Genomic DNA, 11,835 nt, shown 5'->3' on the forward strand with positions numbered 1-11,835 from the left:
TATGTTTTCTTCTAGGAGTTTTATAGTCATGGTTCTATATTTGGTCTTTGATATATTTTGTGTTAATGATTGTGTATGGTATGAAATGGGGTCCTCATTCATTCTTTTGAATATGAATTTCCAACTCTCACAGCACCAATTGTTGAAGGTACTATTTCTTCCCAATTGAGTGGACTTGGCAGTCTTGTCAAAAATCAATTGACTATAGATGTGAAAGTCTTTTTGCGAACTCTCAGTTTGATTCCTTTGGTCAATATTACAATCTTTGTACCAGTACCATTCTGATTTGACCAGTATAACTTTGTAATATATTTTAAATTCAGGAAGTGTGATTCTCCAAGTTTGTTTTTCTTTTCCAAGGCATTTTTTTTTTTGCCTTTAATGTGTCCCGCACCCTTCCAAATAAATTATGTAATTGGTTTTCCCTTTTCTCCAAAGCAGGCTATTGGAATTTTGATTGGAATTGCATTGACTCTGTAAATCATTTCAGATAGAATTGACACCTTAATGTCATTTAGTATTCTAATCCATGAACACAGAATGTCCTTCTATTTATTTGTCTTCTTTGATTTCTTTTAGCAATTTTTTGTAGTTTTCAGTGTACACGTCCTTTGCATCCTTGGCTAACTCTATTCTTTGTTATTTGGTTCTATTAATTGCTCTTGTTAATGAAATTTTTTCTTGATTTACTTTTCAGATTGCTCATTTCTAGTGTATAGAAACACTACAGATTTTTGCATGTTGATCTTGTATCTTAACATTTTTCTGAATTTGTTTATAACTCTAGTGGGCTTGTTCCTGATTTTTCATGTCTTTCTCTATATGGGATCAGGTCCTCTGCACATTGTGAAAGTTTTAATTCTTTATTTCCAATGTGGATGTCTTTTGTTTCTTTTTCTTGCCTAGTTTCTTTGGGCAGAACTTCCAGTATAATAAATAACAGTGGTGACAGTGAACATCCTTGTCTTGTTCCTAATCTGAAATGGAAAGCTTTCTAGCTTTCATCATTGAATACAATGTTAGCTGTGGGTTTTTCATATATTCCTTTATTTATGTTGAGGAAGTTTCCTTCTATTCCTATCTTTTGAAATATTTTTATCAAAACTAATGCTGAATTTTGGCAAATGCCTTTTCTGCATCAACCAAGATGATATTGTGTTTCTTCCCCTTCAATTTGTTACTGTGGTGTATTAATATTACTTGATTTTCTTGCATTGAATCACCCTTGCATAACTCAGATTAACCATGTTTGATCATGATGTATAATTGTTTTAATGTACTGTTGGATACAATTTCAAGTATTCTGTTGAGAATTTTTGCATCTATATTAATAATGGAAATTGATTTGTATGTTTCATTTCTTGTAATATCTTTATATGGCTTTAGTATCAGAGTGATGTAAGCCTCACAGAATGAATTAATTAGTGTACACACCTCTTCAATTTTTTGGAAGTGTTTGAGAAGAACTGGAGTCAATTATTCTTGGAATGTTTGGCTGAATTCACCTGTGAAGCCTCTGGTCCTGGGTTGTCGTTTGGGTTTTAATGACTGATTCAATCTCTTGTAATTTTTCTTTTGGAGTGTTCTATTTCTTTTAGAGGCAGTTTTGGTTGTTAGTGTGTTCCTAAGAATTTGCTCATTTCATTAGGTTGTCTAATATGTTGACATACAATTGTTCATATTATCATCTAGTGATTCATTTTATTTCTGCAGTTATGCCCCCCCCTTTCATTTCTGATTTTACTTGCTTGTTCTCTCTGTATATCTTTGTCAGTCTATCTAAGTGTTTGTGTATCTATTAATTTCTTCAAACAACCAACTTTTGATTTTGTTGTTTTTCTCTATTGTTCTATTTTTAGTTTCATTTACTTCTGCTCTAATATTATTATTATCATTATTATTATTATTGCTTTGGGATTAGTTTGCAGTTCTTTTATTAGCTCTTCCAGGTTTGCAGTTAGGTCTTTGAATTTAGTACATCCTTCTTTTATAGTGTAAACTTTTAATACTCTAAATTTCCCTCTCAGCCCTGCCTTCCCTGCATACGTTTTGATATGTTGCATTTTCATTTTTGTTAATCTTAATATATTTACTTATTTTACTTGCAATTTCTTCTTTGACCCATTGATTATTTGAGTATGCTGTTTAATGTTCGTATATTTGTGGAGTTTCCAACTCTTCACCTGTTGTTGATTTCCAGTTTTATTCCATTATGGTCAGAGAAGATGCGTTATATAATTTAATCTTTATAGATAGATATATTGAGACTTGTTTTGTGATATGATGTGTTCTATCCTGGAGACCGAACAATGTGTATATCTTACTTCTCTGGGTTGTAATCTTTTATATGTGACTGTTAGGTCTAGTTTGTTTATCATATTATTCAAGTTCTCTGTTTCTTTCTTGATCTTTTGTCTAAATGTTCTATCTAATGATAAGAGTGGTGTATTGAAGTCTCCAATTATTATTGTAGAGGTGCTTTATTTCTCCCTTCAGTTTCACATGGAAAATACATGTTTGCTTCATGTATTTTGGGGCACTATGGTTAGGTGCATAAATGTTTATGATTGTTATTTCTTCTTGATGGATTGCCCCTTTTAATCATTTAGTATCTTTCTTTGTTTCTTATCCCAGTTTTTGACCTAAAGTGTATTTTGTCTGATGTTGGTATGCCTATCCCAGATCCTGAAAACACACCCACTTAACTTCAATACCACACACATTACGAAGTCTTCATTTCTTCACACTACTCCAAACCACTCTCTCCTGACTTTATCTTTCAATCTTTAGATCTCTCTTTAGTAATTCTTGTAGGGCAGATCTTTTGTGATGAACTCTCTCAGTTTCTGATTATCACTGAATTCTCTCTCACTTTTGAAGGACAGTTTTACCAGATACAGAATTCTTGGCTGGCAGTTTTTCTTTTTCAGTACTTTAAATAGATCATACCATTGCTTTCTCATCCCTATGGCTCCTGATGAGAAATTGGCACTTAGTCTTATTGTGGATACCTTGTATGTTATGAATCACTTTTGCTGCTTTTAGAATTCTCTCTTGAGCTCTAGCATTTGACATTCTGATTAGTATGTGTCTCAGGGTAGTCAGTTAGGATTTATTCTGTTTGGAATATGCTCTGCTTCTTGTCACATATAATTATGTCTTTCATAAGAGTTGGGAAAATTTCAGCTTTTATTTTCTCAAATATTGTTTCTTGTCCTTTATCCTTCTCTTCCCCTTCCCATGATACATTTATTTATGTGCTTCATGCTGTAACACAAATTCCTGAGATGCTACTCATTTTTTTCTATTCTTTTTTCTCTCTCTCCTTCTTACTGTATGATTATGATTGCCCTGTCTTCTAATTCACTGATTTTATGTTTGTCCTATTCAAATCTGCTGTGATATGCCTCGAGTCTATTTTCATTCTTACTATCATCCTGTTCATCCCCATAATTCCATGGTTCATTTAAAAATATTTTCAAATTCTTCTTTATGCTCACACATGGTCTTCTTAATATGCTTTATCACTTAATGCATATTTCCCTTTATCTGCTTGAATTGATTTAGAGGATATGTTTGAGCTTCTTTGATTAGCTGTTCCCAATTCTGAGTCTCCTCTGAAGTTTTAATTTGTTTACCTTGACTTAGACATCTCTTTCTGTTTCTTAGTATGGTTTGTAACTTTTTTGCTGATATCCAGGCATCTGTTTATCTTGGTGGGTTAACTGTGAAGGTAAGTTTTTCCATCTTGTCTAGGGTTTTATTGTTGACTGACTTTGTGTTAAGACTCTTCTTTGATGCTTAGCCCGACTCATTCTGGACCTTTAAAATAGCCTTAGCTTAATGGATCAGATTCTTTCAGTTCTTCTTTATTTGATTCTTACCCTGGATATGCAGTTCAATTTTCAAGACTACATTTTTTGTGTAATTGTTTCACCTTCAGGCAAAAGCTTCCTTCCCTCATTTCCTTTTATGGAATCTTGATCCGTTCTGTTGATTTTTGTGAAGAATTTTTCTCCCCAGCTTCTATGATTTGTCTAAATTCTCTCCCTCAGTCAGTCCACCATTTTACTTTCACTCTTCAGTTCTGGGACCTTCCTGTCTGAAAATTTTTCTCTTTAACACCCCTGACCTCCCCCAACCCAACACACATTTTATTTTCCCTGTGAGGATTTTCTGCCTCCAGTTTCTTCCCCTTAGGGTATTTTGCCCCACAGAACCAGAAGTGGTCAACCTGAAAGTTGAATCACTCCAGAATAGTCTGTTTTGTCTTTTGTTATACAGTCAATAGTACCTGTACTGAGAAATGCACTACTTTGCAGCCACTTCTGAAGTCTCTTTCTCTTTTCTTATTTTAACCCTCTTGGCAGCCCTTTTATATGCAGCAATCCTCAAAAGCTTATGTTGCACCTAGGATTTCTGCTGACTTGGTTCTTGGTACCTGGATATGCATGGAGTTCTAATTCACTACTGTGAGTCCCTGTATATCCCAGTAGGAGGGACCCAGTTTGCTAACTCTAGGCAATTCCCAAGCTGCACCAGATCAAGTGAGGGAAAGGGAAGAGGATGGTCCAAGATGGACATTTCCTTCTTATTTTCCTTTTTCTTAAACTCAACATTTGTGGACTACTTCTCCAGTCCAGAATTCTAAGCAAATTATATTTGTCCTTTTATTTGTTGACTCTCTTGGGACATTTTTTCCAGGGGATGTCACCATGTTGATGGCATCACTCTGAATTTGTTTTTATTTACTCTGGAACAAAACATAAATGAATAAATTTAGCCATTTGAAAAAAAAATGCCTTTATATTTTGAAAAGTTTTAATTCTATATTGAAGAGAAAAAATAGAGCATGCTACCCATAAATATGTATAATGCTTACTCTTTACTGATACCTAAACTGATGTGAGTCATAAAATAAATTATCTAAGAGATCAATATAGATGCAAAAAGTTTCAACAAAATGCTAACAAACCAAAAAGAAAAACTCATTAAAAGAATTATATACTGATCAAATAGAATTTATCCCAATTATAAAAATGTTTCAATATAACAAAATCAATTAATGTAATATGCTTCTTTAACAGAAAAATGGGAAAAACACATGGTCATTTCAATTAAAACAGAAAAAAACAATAGACAAAATTTAGAACTCCTTGTTGTTATATAACACTTAGAAAATTAAGGAATAGATGGGAACATCTTCAATATGATAAAGAGCATATATGGAAAACAACTAACATTATACTTAATGGTGAAAGACTGAAAGTTTTCTCTCTATAATTAGGATCAAGACAAGTATGCTGTTTCAGTTTGTCAAAGCTGTCAGAATGCAGTAAGCCAGAAATGCTTTGGCTTTTACAATGTGGATTTATTAATTTACAAATTTACAGTTCTAAGGCCATGAATATGTCCTAATTAAGGCATCAAGAGGAAGATACCTTCTCTGAGAAAAGGCTGAGGGTATCTGGGGTTCTTTTGGCACATAGAAAGGAACATAGTGATGTCTGCTGGTCCTTCTTTCCTGTGTTCTGGTTTCAATGCTTCTTTCTCACTCAGCTCCTGTGGGTCCTTGCTTGCTTCTCCCAAGGCATTTCTCTCTAAACTCACTCTTTTTGATTCTGCCTTTCATCCTTTCATAAAGGGCTCCAGAAAAAGATCAAGATCCACCTTGAATTAGGTGGGTCATATGTCAATTGAACCAAAAGTTCCCACCTGTAATAGTTCTTCACTCACATGGATGGATTAAAAGCACATAGCTTTCTCTGGGGTACATAGCAGCTCCAAACCAACACACTCTATCCACTGGTCTCCCAAAAGACATGTTCTTTCTATATGGAAAATACATCCATTCCATCATAATATCACAAAAGCTTTAAATCATTAACTAACAGTACTAACTACAAAGGCTCATCAAAATCAGTTATAGGCCACTGCCCCCAGCACAGTCTCCTCCTGGGCTGCAGGGCTGCAGCGGGCCCAGTCGATGGCCATGTCAGGTTGGCGACATGCAACTTGTCTTCTTGTTGGTGCTACAGCCCCACATGAGCAATCCTTTCATGGCCAGAGGGTCGGGTCCATGTAGAAATTGCAGGTCATGTGTATATTCTGAAAGATACCTTTGGCTTTGAAAGCTCATCTGAAATTGCAAACTTAATCACCAGAACATCAGGGTGGCCTTGGCCCTTCATCACTGTAGGGGAGCCAGACTTATGCAAGGTCATCAAATTTCTTTTGGGATCATTTTTGGTGGAACCAATTTGAATGAAGATGTGAACCAGAGAGAAACATACACGGTGATGGGGAAAGTTCTTGAAGAAGACAGAGTTGTTGTGTTTTTCAACAAGTCAGTGAAGGAAATGGAACAAATGCAATGGTCGCATCCTAAGAATAAGATGTATGTCCAGAGTCAAGGAATTACAACAATACCCAAATGCCATCTTAAGCTGGAACAGCTTTCTTCAACACTCAGGGATTAATAAAGTGCCAATAATCTACACATGCTTCTTTTGATACATGGATTTGGACAAGTGAAAGACCTTTTATTTTTGGTGCATGTGTTTTCAGAATGGCATCGAGAAAAGTCCAATGTTTAGCTGGTGATTGAAGTTCATCCAGTGTTTATAAGGAAAGTAAAAGTCAAAGTGGAGAAGGGCAGCTGGGGTATGTCTGGTCAAAGAGATGTCCCAAGACAACCTCCACAGGGTCATGAAAAATTGCTTCATGGTAGTAAATAGTTACATTTCTGAAGGCATGTTACTGAAATTCTGGAAGCAATGGATTCAAAAGTACCCTGTTGGCAAGGAATATTCCTGGAAATGCCACAGTGGTGAGACATGGAGCTAGAGGGGTATTGTTTTCAGATCCTCAGGAGTTTGTTCAGCTGGCAAAGGGGCTACCCTTGGCAATCCTGCTTAGAGAGATAGCCAGCAAAAGTGAGTATGTAAGCTCATACCATTCCTGGTGTGATGAGTTGGGCATGGAAGCCAGCCTTCACCATGTACTGTTTTCTGCCAGCTGGTTCTTGGAGCTCCAACCTGACATCACCAGACATGGCCACCTGGCCAGTCCAGTCCAGTTCAGGCTAATCAACCCTTCTCACCTCTTCTATGGAGGTTGGTCATTTGGTCACAAGGAACACCAGGTTCACCCAGAACCTTCCAGGCTTTCAAGTAACACCTTGACTACCCTCTACCAGGCTATCCTCATGGAGGTTCAGAGACTCCTCCTGTGGCCACTTAGGGTTGGGGAGGAGTAGCTATTTTTAAGGGGAATTTGGGAGGGAATTTGATTGGCTTCTTAAGGACTTCCATGGAGACAGTGGAAGCTTGTTTTTAAGCAATTACAATGGCAGGCAGTTCTCACCTGTCTTCTCAATGGCCCATACTCACAATTGTTAGTTAAGAAGCAAACAGGAAGGTCAGGTGCAACAACAGAACATTCTAATGGGATGTAACAGATCCAGGCCCCAACAGTAGCAATCCTGTGGGTGTTGACAGCACATACTGGCAGGTGTGCCTCTCCAGTAACCAGGCAGGAGGCCACTAGTGTCTGGGAGAGCACGCAGACTACCCCCAGGCTGGCCTGCTTAGGAGCGGATGCGGACTGGAAAACCAGATAGGAAAAAGGAGCACACTAGCAGTAGCCTAGAAGATTCTCACACTGGCAGTTGCCCAGGTGGAGGTTCCCAGTGTGGGGCCTAGGGGGAGTTTGGAGTACTCTACCACTGCCTGGCCCATTGCAGGGCAGGGACTTGCAGGTCATGGCATTCAGGCTTGGTCTGCCCTGGTCCTGGTGATGCACCAGCACTATCCCCTTTGGATCAACATGTCCCCACAGTAGTGTCTATTCTCCCTGAAGCTGTGTTCACCCAGGGAATACCCCAGAGGAATAGCAAAGCCATCAAGTGCCAATGCGTGGGGCTGGTATTGTTCCTGTAGAGGTGGGAAGCCAGGGGTACGGAGGGGCCAGAGAGTGTAAGGCAGGCTTCAGTGGCCTTCTCAGAAAATGTTTTCTTAAATAGTTCATTTGGAAGCTTCCAACTCCTGGAGGGGCTCAGGCAGCATCAGGACAAGAACCACCCTTACATTTTGATCAGAAAACAAAATGAACAAAACCCTATATCTTTGCTTTTTTAAAAAGAATAAGCCTCAAATTAAACTTCTTAATCTGATAACTTGGGATGAGAACAGAGTGCTTAGATTCCATACCATGTCTTTTTGTTTGATTCTGCCACCTCCATCATGGAACAGACTTTCTTTCTAAAGGAAGCTAGCTGAAGCAGTGGCACTCATCAAGCACGAAGGATTTTGAGCCCTTTTTAAATCTCTTGCTCTTATGTTTTCTTGGGCCCTGATGGACACACAGTGTCTTCCCTGTCCTGGAGTAGGGAGGGTGTGGTAGTTAGATACAGTTGTCAACTTGGCCAGGTGAAGGTGCCTAGATCTATTGCTGTGGATATGAGCCAATGGCTTGTGAACCTCATGTGTTGCTGATTACATCTGTAGTCAGCTAGAAAGTGTGCCTGCTGCAATGAATGATGTTTGATTTAATAGGCTGGTGCTTAAATGAGAGAACTCAACGTAGCACAGCCCAAGCAGCTCAACATACCTCATCTCAGCACTCGCAGCTCAGTCCAGGCCTTTGGAGATGCAGAAAGGAATCATCCCGGGGAAAGTTGTTGGAACCCAGAGGCTTGGAGAGAAGGCCAGCGGAGATCACCCTGCATCTTCCCACATAAGAAAGAACCTCAGCAGAAAGTTAGCTTCCTCTCCTCTGAAGAACTAATGAAAAAAATCCCCTTTTATTAAAAGCCAATCTGTCTCTAGAGTGTTGCAGTCTAGCAGCTAGCAAACTAGAACAGAGGGCAAGGCGGGGGAGTACAAACCCTGAGCCCTGAGCCTTGAGGGAGGTCCCTTATAAATCAGGGATTTGTAAGGCTGCATTAATTGTTAGATCCAGGGTCTTATATTGAGCTGTTCATAAAATGCTATGGTTTGGAAACTCCACCCTCTTCCTCCTTGAATGACACAATAGCTGCCTGAACTCCACTGTATGTTGCACATTTATGTCTTGTATAAAAATGAACACATGCCAAATGCACTTTGGGAACGGGTCAGTTTTAAAAGTAATAAAGTGTGTCACCATCAGCTGTTAAAAAAAAAAAAATTCAATTACAGGCATGGTGTTCCTTAAGGCAAAATTCTCCTCTGACCGTGAACCTGTGAAACTTAGAGAAAGTTATCTGTCTCGATATACAAGGGAGGGACAGTAATAGAATAATTGTTCCATTTGCGTAGAGACAAAGTGGAAGGATAAAGGGGTCAAGGTCCCTGCAGTGCAGACTTACTGTGGTGGAACCTTTTGGTTATATTTGGATGTGGCCCACCTAATTTAAGATATGTTTTGGTTCTTCCTGAAGCCATTTATGAAAGAATAAAAGGCAGAAATACAAAGAGAGAGTTTAGAGAGAAATTCCCTTAGAGAAGCAAGAAAGGACCCACAAGAAAGAGAGGGCATTTGAAACAAGAACCCAGGAGAGAAGGACCAGCAAATAACTTCATGTGACAGAGGAAACCCAGATACCCTCAGACTTTCCTCAGAGAAGTTATCTTCCTCTTGATGCCTTAATTGGGAAATGTTCATGGCCTTAGAACTGTACATTTGTAAACGATTAAATCCCCAATGTAAAAGCCAACCCATTTCTGATATATTGCACTCTGGCAGCTTTAGCAAACTGAAACAGATTTTGGTACCTAGATTGGTGTTGCAGTTTGCAAATGCCAAAAATGCTGGAATGTCTTTATAAATGAATAAGGGGAGGATTCTGGAAGAATTCTGAGAAGCTTGATGGAAAAACCATAGATTTCTTGGAAGAGACTGTTGGTAGAAATATGGGATGCTAAAGATACTTTAGATGAGGTTTTAGATGGAAATTATGAATGTATCATTGCCAAGTAGAAGAAAGGCAACACTTGTTTTAAAGTGGCAGAGGATTTGGCAAACTGAATCTTGATGTTTGATGGCGTGGTAGTTAGATTCAGGTGACAACTTGGCCAGGTGAATGTGCCTAGTTCTGTTGCTGTGGACATGAGCCAATGGTACTTGAACCTGATCTGTTGCTCATTACATCTGCAGTCAGCTAGGAGACATGCCTGCTACAATGAATGATGTTTGATTTAACTGTCTGGTACTTAAATTAGAGAACTCAACATAGCACAGCCAAAGCAGCTCAGCATACCTCATCTCAGCACTCGCAGCTCAGCCCAGGACTTTGGAGATGCAGAAAGAAATGACCACAGAAAGACAGACAACCTTATTTTAAAAATATGGGCAAAAAATTTCATTAGACTTTTCTCCAAAGGAGATTCACAAATGGCCAAGATGCAAGTGGCAAGGTGCTCAATGCCATTATAATTAGCAAATCAAATCATAATTAGATACCATTTTATTCCCTCTAGAATGACTAAAATGAATAAGGAATGAATAAAAATGTAATGAGTGTTTGAGATGATGTGGAAAAATAGTTATACTCATTCTTTATTGGTTAGAATGGAAAATGGTGCAGCCATTCAGGAAAACAGTTTGGCAATTCCTCAGAAAGTTAAGTTAAGACTTACCATATGATGCTGCAATGCCACATCTAAGTATATGACCAAAGACTTGAAAGCAAGGACTTTTACTGATATTTTCATGCCATTGTTCATGGTGCTATTATTCACAATAGGCAAAAGATGAAAGTAATCCATGTCCATCAACAGATGAACAAATATACGAGGTATGGGTACATAAATACGATGAAGCATTATTCAGCCATGAAAAGAGACGAAATCTTGACACGTGACAATGTGAATGAATCTTGAAGATACCATGTTGAGTGAAATAAGCTAGAAAGAAAAGGACAAATACTGTACTACCTCACTTAAATGAATTAATTGGAATAATCAAATTTATATCAGAAACTAGAATAGAGTTTACAGGTTCTAGGGTAGATGTAGAGAATGAAGCATTAAATCTTAATTAGTACAAATTTATGTTTGGCTTGATGGAAATGTTTTGATAACAGATTGTGGTAATGGTAGCACAACTTTGTGAATGTAATTAACACATTTAAATTTTATCTTTTAAGATGGCTAAAGGGGCAAAATGTCAAAAAAAAAAAAAACCCACAGGACAATGGAACACAGAAAGCCAACTCTAATATAAATAGACAGCAGTTAATAGTACAATTACAGTAATAGTATTTCCTCAATTGTAACAAAATCTCACACTAATGAAATATGTTAATAATGGAGGAGTATATCAGAGCTGTGTATTTTTTACATGATTTTTCTATAAATCTACAATTCTCTAACTTAAAAATATACCTCTATAAAAAGCTACTTAACAATGCCATCTAGGTATAATAGCTAGCGCTATCATTTCTCATAACTATGCTATTTTGAAGCATAGTTCAAACCGCAGTCACTTGATAAGGAGACTGCTTATACAAGAGTTCAGGCTTTAGCTCTATTTGGTGCCTTGGGATATTTCTAATGTTATAATTATAGTGAGGGATTATAGCACATGTCAGGTGCTTTAGCATAACTTTGCAATGGCTGTGGTCCTTACACAAGGAACTTTGATAAAGTACTTATATTGTCTTTTAAAATTATTTTTTTAAGGATTCTTATAGTCTTTCCCCAATGACTTGTAGTGCTCTTATTTTCATCTAACTGTAGCAATTTGCAGCCCTGAACTAGTTATTTTTAGCACATTTGCCTGACTATTATTTTAAACAATGAGTTTAAATTTCATATTTATTTCTGTGGCATTTAAGTAAATTGTGGAAAGAAA

The 11,835-nt window shown here is 37.6% G+C and overlaps 1 pseudogene; it reads left to right on the forward strand.

Annotated features, from left to right (window-relative positions):
- The first annotated feature begins 6,008 nt into the window (after positions 1–6,008).
- LOC143647681 (glycosyltransferase 1 domain-containing protein 1 pseudogene) lies at positions 6,009–7,258 on the forward strand (annotated as a pseudogene).
- Positions 7,259–11,835: the final 4,577 nt, after the last annotated feature.

Source organism: Tamandua tetradactyla, chromosome 10 (assembly GCF_023851605.1).
Source record: "Tamandua tetradactyla isolate mTamTet1 chromosome 10, mTamTet1.pri, whole genome shotgun sequence".
Classification (NCBI taxonomy): domain Eukaryota; kingdom Metazoa; phylum Chordata; class Mammalia; order Pilosa; family Myrmecophagidae; genus Tamandua; species Tamandua tetradactyla.